The sequence below is a fragment of the Myiozetetes cayanensis genome, unplaced genomic scaffold (assembly GCF_022539395.1).
Source record: "Myiozetetes cayanensis isolate MyiCay16 unplaced genomic scaffold, myiCay2020 scf1, whole genome shotgun sequence".
Classification (NCBI taxonomy): Eukaryota; Metazoa; Chordata; class Aves; order Passeriformes; family Tyrannidae; genus Myiozetetes; species Myiozetetes cayanensis.
The window spans coordinates 150,071,198-150,079,382 of NW_026086604.1; positions in this window are offsets into that span (position 1 = coordinate 150,071,198).

The window sequence follows — 8,185 nt, forward strand, 5'->3', positions numbered from 1 at the left end:
TTTCCAGAATATAAAGCCACATAAAATGATGACATTCACAGCCAGGCCTGGTTGTTTAAAGTCTGTTCCTTCAACGCTGAACCAACTTCTCCCAGGGTGCAGGTCCCGCTCGGGTTAAGCTGCAGTTTAAATGATCCATGTGCTCCAGGCAGGCATTCCCAAAGCCCCTTGGGAGCTGATTTGCGTGTTCCATGTCAGATAGCCGGGTTATTTTCATTAGTTGTGAGCTGATGCAGGTGAGATCAGCAGCTGAGATGTCACCTGCCACTCGACACCGATCACCAACCTCCTGACGTGGATTTTCCCCTGAATTTATTTCATATGGCCACGAAAAATTGGGAGAAATCATCCCCAGGGTTGTTTCACACCCTGAGCAAGCTTTGTCTGCATTTTCCTCGGGCCAAGGGAGTCCTTCAGGCAAGTTCTCCAGTGTTTTGTCCATGGTTTCCTTCCCAACTGCTGACACTTTGCTGCTATCAAGATGTGCAGATGCCTTTTTTATTCTTCCCCCTGCCATGGATCTGCCTGCTGAGACTCTTTGCTCCGTGCTGTTGATGTGCAGATGAACTCCAAAATTCCCGTGAATTTTTTACAGCTTCCGTGGGATGGTGGTGCTGGATGGATCCCATAAATCCCACATCCCCTCATCTGGTGTTCCTGCTTTCCAGAGCAATTCCCAGCCCTGGGGACCAGGAATGACGGCTCAGCGGGATCTGAAGGGTGCTGATGGAACCCACCGTGGCTCAAGATCTGCAGAGCCCTGAAGGAAAAGAAACCTGAAAGGGACATAAGGAAAGGATTTCAATGGCATATCCAGGGTATTCCTTAGGTGGGATATTGGGAAGGAATTGTTGGCTGGGAGGGTGGGCAGGTCCTGGCACAGGGTGCCCAGAGAAGCTGTGGCTGCCCCTGGATCCCTGGAAGTGTCCAAGGCCAGGCTGGATGGGGCTTGGAGCAACCTGGACTAGTGGAAGGTGTCCCTGCCCATGGCAGGGGGTGGGAATGGATGATCCTTAAGGTCCCTTCCAACCCAAACCATCCTGGGATTCTCTAAATACAAATCAGTTGGACACCTCTGCTTTAGTGCATTTGAGTGCCCATCAGTGAAATGCAAGAAAAGGACCCAAAAACTGGATCAGAATGAGGGATAAAAAGGCATTTGAAGCCAGGAGAGTCCCTGTGATCCCAGATTACAGCAGAAACAGGGATCAGCTTCTTTGTGTTTGTCTGACAGCCAGGAATTTTTCCAAATGGCTGATTTTTAAGTAGCTGTCACAAGCCCAAATTACCTCCCAGCTCATGATCCATAAAAGTGGGCAGATCAATCCTGCAGGAGCTCCGGCCACGCTCTCAACGGGAAGGGAAATGAATCCCCAGCATTTTTAAATCCATGAGTTCCGAGAGCCGGGGAGAGGAGGGGGAGCCAAAGAAACCCCTGTCCTGACAGCTGGAAAATACATTCTTCCTTCTGCAGCTACCACAGCTCGGATGAGGTTTGGTTTGCCTTGGTAGCCTGGTGAAAAATCCCCTGCCGGTCAGGAAAACCTTCTGAGAACCCCGACTTTGAAAGGCTCTCAAAAATCAGGGGCATTTACACCGTCCTGGGATGAATCCCACGGGGCAAAGGGAAAATAACAACACCCACCAGTGAGGCTGCACTGGTTTTGTGAGAGTGGAGTGGTGGCTGTAATTGTGGATCATCACCTGCTCCTGGGCCAACAGTCAAAGCCATCTCTGCTCACCATCACCGTGCTGGGGTCACGGAGCCAGGAATTTCATTGGAGTGGGAACAACTTGGAGTCCCAAAATGGTTTGGGTTGGAAGGGACCTTAAAGATCACCCAGTGCCACCCCCTGCCATGGGCAGGGACACCTTCCACTGGCTCAGGTTGCTCCATCCTGGCCTTGGACACTGCCAGGGATCCAGGGGCAGCCCCAGCTGCTCTGGGCAACCTGTTCCTGTTGTGATTCCAAGAAATCTGCTGCTCCAGGTGTTATCCACAGCTTCCTTACTGCTCAGATCCAGCATTTTTCCTCAGGGAGGGTGCAGGAACTTCCCATCACTGATTTAAGCTGGGATTTCACTTTCCCTTCATGGTCTAAAACATGGATTTCTTTGTCAAAGGAAGGTCTGGACGCCTTCAGTCACCAGGAAATTCCAGGGATTCCTCTCATCCTCGAGGGGGTTTGGACACCTGGGATGAGTCTCCTGGTGCAGGGTCCTTCTCTTCTCCAGCTGCCTCAGCTGCCCTGGTTGTCCACATCTTCCTGACATCACTGGATTGGGAACACTCATCTGAGCCACCAACATTCCCCGTGGGATGGTCCATCCCCAGCGTCCCCCCACGCCCCAACCACGGGTGAGGAATGGCACCAGCGGGGTTTGGTGCTGCAGGAGTCACTGGGTGAAGCCTGAGACTTCCAGGAGCTCAGCCTGGATTGTCTTCACACCTTCCAGTGACCCCTGAACTTCACCAAGACGGCCCTGAGCAACCATCCCCATCTGCTGTCGGGAAGTTTTCCAGAGCTCCACCTCACCTGGAGCATCAGCTGCAGGAGGTGAATTCCCAGGGGCAGCCCTGGAGGAGAGGAAATCCCTGGGCAGTGCTGAAGGCAGCTTTGTGTGCAGCCCTCACTGATTGCTGCTCTCTGGACATCCCACAAGGAGGGCACCGAGCAGGAGAGTCTGGATGAGCCCGGAGAGAGGATGGAGTTCCTCAGGGAAGAGGAAATCATCCCACCTGAGCAGGTTGTGCAGCAGTTATGAAGTGCCCAGAGCAACTCATCTAAATGAAACCTCATCTCACCCAAACCCAGCCCCAGGTCAGGCCAAGTGAAGGGCTCTGGGAAGACCTTGTTCCTCACCACTGACCACATGGAACTCCTCTTGGATGTGGATGCACCAGGGCTTCCCTTCCCTTCCTGCCTGCACAAACTGCAGGGGATTTGGAGAAGGGGCGAATTCCAGAGCACCTGAAGTTGAGGAACTCGGTGTCCTGCTCCAGCAGGACCTCTCTGCTCACCCCAGCCCAGCAGGGAACGGGGCCGTGGAGCCCCCGGGCACACAGAGCTTCTCAATCCCGACTTGGAATGAAGGGGAGGAGGGAGGGAGGCTGCAGGAAAATAAATAATCCCTGGCTCCTGTGAATCAAAGCCTGTTCCAGGCAAAGCCACCCCTGCTGAGCCCGGGGGCCTCGCTCCTCACGGATGGGGCTGTGCTGGAAGCCAAAGGGAAAGGCTCCTGGACAGACAGGACCTTCCTGCTGGCAGAGGGAGGTGGGAAAGGCTTCTCATCCCTTATCTCTCTGTCCCAGCCTCTCCTGGAGCTCGTGCAGACACTTCATCCAGCCTGGAGGGGGTTAATCCTGCAGATCCTGCCCCTGGGAATGAGGAAAGGAGGGAAAGGAGGGTTTGGGGGATGCATGGAAAAGGGAGGTGGACAAGAGGGAGGAGGCTGGAGGAGCCCTGGGCACAAAAGCAGGCAAGGAGCCCTGAGGCTGGTTTTCCTGGGAGCATCCCAGTGTTCCTGATTTCAGGGGAGTCATTCCCAGTTCACAGGAGGAAGACCTGGGTGGAGACAAGGCCAAGAACACGGCAGGTAAATGGCAATCCAAAAATCCCAGTAGGAGAACCCTCAGGAGGTTCAGCCAGGCCAAGAGCAGGGTCCTGCCCCCAGGTGGGGACAATCCCAAGCTCCAGCTCCGGGGTTTTCTGGGAGTGGAGCAGGAGCTGCCCAAACGCAGCTCCCCCAAGGACTGATCCTCTCCCAGGCCAGAAAACATGAAGGAGAATCCCTTTTTTTCCTCCTTCCAAAGAAATTTGGACCAAAAAAACCAAACCAAACCAAACCAAAACAAAAAAAACACCACAAACAAACAAAAACACAAAACAAACAAAAAAACCAACAAAAAACCCCACCAACAAAAAACCAAAACAAAACAAAAAAAAAAACAAAAACAAAAACATAAAAAGCTTCACCAGATTAAACTTAAAAATCTGTTCCATCCTGCACCAAAAGCAGCTGGATTTCATTCCAGGGGCCGGTTTGGGTTTGTCCCCACTGATACCAGAGCTGGTGGTTCTCACAAAGGCTGGTGGGGCTCTGCAAGACTTGGAGCAGCTGGAAAACACCTGGATCACTGGATAAGGGGCTGCCCAGAGTCCTCAGGAACATCTCTGCCAATAAAGTATAATATAATATAATATAATTAATATAATAATGACTGAGAGGATATTTTTCACCAAACAGGGGCACTGTTTGTCTCCCTTTTCATTGCACTGATCCAAGTTTTCCTCTGTCCTCTCCCTCCATCACCTGAAGGAACTCTGGAGCTTTGCCAGGTTCATTGGCAGGCAAGAAGTCGCTTTTCCAACATTTCTGTTGCTTCAAAAGACACGGGAATCTTGCTCATCCAGAACTTTGGGACTAAAACCTGGACACACAAAAGCTGGGATGACAAAGGCAGCACCAGGATTTGATCCCTGGGGGTGGAAACCTCCCGTGTGGATCCAGAGCAAACACCTCACGGGGGAGATGTGTCCAAAATCCCAGAGCAGCTGTGGCTGCCCCATCCTTGGAAGTGGCCAAGGCCAGGCTGGAGCAACCTGGGCTGGTGGAAGATGTCCCTGCCCGTGGAATGAGTTGGAACTGGAGGAGCTTGAAGGTCCCTTCCCACCCAAACCAGTCTGACACTAAAGCCAAAATACAAATGTAAAAAAAAACACAACCGTACAGCAATTATTTATTAAACATATTAATAATTGCAGTTCCAGGCTCACAGGTTTTTGTCTCCCGAGTTTGGGAATCCCCCTGAATATCCCCCACAACCCAACTTGTGCCATTTGTTTCCTCCTGGGCTGGGATTTGTCACTCGGGGAGGGACCCGCGGGAGAGGAAAAAACCTCCTTGCACAGACAAGGAAATCAAAACCCCCCCAGGAACTGACGGCTGGACTCGCCTCTGGAATCCCAGGAGCGGGCATTCCCGCTGTAAATTGATTAAAGCCGATTTCCCCGCCATACATTAATGAGTTTTCCCCCCGAACTCAACCATCCTTCCCACAAATCCCGCCTTTCTCCAGCCGCGGGTTTTTCCCCCTCCAAGCCGACCCCGATCACTCCAACCAGCCCCTCTCCCTGGGCTGGCCCTCGGGAGCTGCCCTTGCCTCTTCCCAGCACCATTCCCGGCTGCTTCCAGAGCCCCCTCCCGCACCTGCATCTCTGTCCTCTGCATCTCCAGAGCCCCGGCTGTGATCCCCCCGCGGTCACCCGAGCCCCTCGTTATCCCAATTCCCGGCGCTGAATCCCGACTTCCTGGGGATCGGCGTGCGGAGAGAGCCCTCTACAGACCCGGCTCCATCCAGGCACTCCCGGCAATCCTTCCCAGTCCTTCCTTCCACAGGATCCAGGGATGGCTGTGCCCGTGGCCAGCTCAGCCGGCACTGCGAGTTCCTAGGATTTGTTTATTTGTTTTATTCAGGATATGGGATTTCTCCTTTTTTTTTTTTTTTTCCTGACCCTTTTCCTGCTCTTGCCGAGCAGGAGGGACCTCACAAGGCCCTGGAGAGGAGGGAACAAATCCAGGCCTGGGGGTTTCCTGAGCCTTCTCCTGATTTTGGCTGAGGATGCACCAACTCCTGGGGGACTTCTCCTTCCAGCATTCCCTGAAATGTTCTCCCTGGAATGCTAGTTAGACACAGAATCATGGAATGGTTTGGGTTGGAAGGGAACTTAGGGATCATCCAGTTCCATGGGCAGGGACACCTTCCACTATCCCAGATTGCTCCAACCTGGCCTGGGACACTTCCAGAGATCCAGGGGCAGCCACAGCTTCTCTGGGAAATCCATTCCAGTCCCTCCCCACCCTCCCAGCCAAGAATTCCTTCCCACTATCCCATTTAAACCTCCTGTGTGTCAGTCTGAGGGATCAGGCCCCAGGAGAGCAGGGAAGAGCCCTCACTTCAATCCCAAACACCCATCAGACTCCAGCATTTCCCAGGAGCAGAGAAACACAGCCCCCTGCCCTCCCTGGAGTGGGAATTCCTCACAAATCCCTTTCTCCGGACCTGCTGCAATCACTGCACCTGCTGAGGTGTTAATTACACACTTAATTGGCTGCCCCTTGTCCCACAGCTGACGAGGAGCCACCAGCATGATGTCCCAGCCAGAATCCCAGGACGGGCCAGGCTGGGAGGGACCCCAGTGGGGCACCTGGAGCCACCTCCCTGCCCCAGCAGGGCCAGCCCAGAGCACATGGATTGCATCCAGTGGGTTCAAACATGGAATTCCCTTCCTGTGGGACCTCCACGAGAACCTTCCAGATCATCCCTGATTCCCCCATATCTGTCCCACTTTTCCAGCTGGGAGTAGCTGCCCCCTCAGAAATCCCGGGAAAGGGAAGCATTCCCAGCTCTTTCAGGCCTCCCTGAGACTTCCAGGCATTTCCATGGATAAACTTTCAGGGCTTGTCCTTTCTTCTGGCACCATCCAGACCAACTGAGGAGCTTTGCTCTTTCGAGTGCTGACAAGGATGGGAAGCCCCTTCTCCTTAATCTCCAACCCTTGGCCTGGAATTCCTTGGCTCTCTGGAGCCATCTCATCCCCAGGGAATTCCACACACTGCCTGTTCCCCGGCCTTCTGAGGGACAAACCCCCGGGAGAGAACCCTGCCAGGGATTTCCAAGGGCTCCAACCACCCTCAGCTTCCCAAACGTGCCACAAACTCCCCGAGAGATCCAAGGGACGTGGAGCCCTTCCCTCCTTTGTCCCTTCTTTGTCATCATTTGAAGGAACAATAGGTCAAGATCCCGCAGCTGCCAGCAGAACTCTCCCAGGAAAAAACCCGCTCCTGGTGGTACCTGCGTGGAATATTCTCGGCCAGCTTCCACTCTCCCTCAATCCTTGGGATTCCCCAGAGGGAAAACTCATTAATAACATTAATAACATTAATAACATTAATAACATTAGTAACATTAATAACATTAATAACAACACGGCTTTGCTATTATTGGTGACATTTGGGAGCTTCAAATGGCTCCAAGATGCTGATTTACTCCATAAAAGCTGCTTTTTATTGGGAGTTTTCTGCTCTCTAACAATCAGGGAATGAATCCAGCTGGAGTTTTATTGGGACTCCCGGCGTGGGTTTCTGTCAAATGCCGTAATCTGAAGGGGAAAAGAAAAAAAAAATCCTCCAAAGCTCGAAGGAGTTCCTGGATCTCTCTTTTAACGGGGATTTTAAAAGGGAGACAAGGGTTGGGCAGGGATGGTCTCGCTGGGCCAAGGAAAAGGGGTTGGGTTTCTGTAGTGAAGCTGGAATTTTGTGCTGGAAAGGGGATTGGAGGGAAGGGATTGAGCCCCTCTGCCCTCCCCCCAGGTGAGACCCCCCCTGCAGAGCTGCCTGTTCCATAGGGAAGTCCCTGTGGGATTCCCCCCACCTGCCCTTGCCACAGGTCCCCCTGAGCTCCCAACCCCACCAGAGCATCTCAGACAGCCCTGGGAAACAACCTGGCATTTCCCAAGCATCCCAAACGTTTAAATAACAAAATTCCACCCTCCAGCCTCTGCTGGGATGATACTCCCAGAAGGAAAATTTGCAGGAACCTGTTTTGGATGCTCTGGGAGCCGTTGAGTGAGGACAACAAGCCCAGGAGAGGGGTTTTTGTCCCCTTTCTTCGCCAGAAGAAACAACAATCCCGGTTCCCCGGAGCTGGAAGAGGCGGCAGAAACTCCCAGAACTCCCAGCTGGGCTGGGAACACCACGAAGGAATTTCCAGCAGCTGCCAAAACAGCCGGGCAGATGCCCAGGCAGGGCCCTTTCATGTCCTGCAGCCCTTCGGACACTCTGAAAGCCCCACCCCGTCCCTGGGGGTGGGACCTCCAAAACCCCGGCCCGGAGGGCTGGGATGGAGCAGCATTCCCAGCAGGTTGGGGGATCCCAGATCCCACCGGGGACATCAAAGGATCCCTCCCGACCCTGCCCACCCCGGAGCGTCCCTTTGTGGAGCACAAACAGCACGGGAAGGGCTGGGAAGGGATTTCCTGAGGCTGGAGTGGGAAGAGGCAGGAGGAGGTGGTGTTTCCAAGGAGGGCAGGAAGGCCATCCTGGTTTTTTGGGGATGCAGCAGAGGGAAGGGCAGGGAGGCTCCTGCAGGGCTGGGGGTGACATCCCTGGATCTGCACGGGCT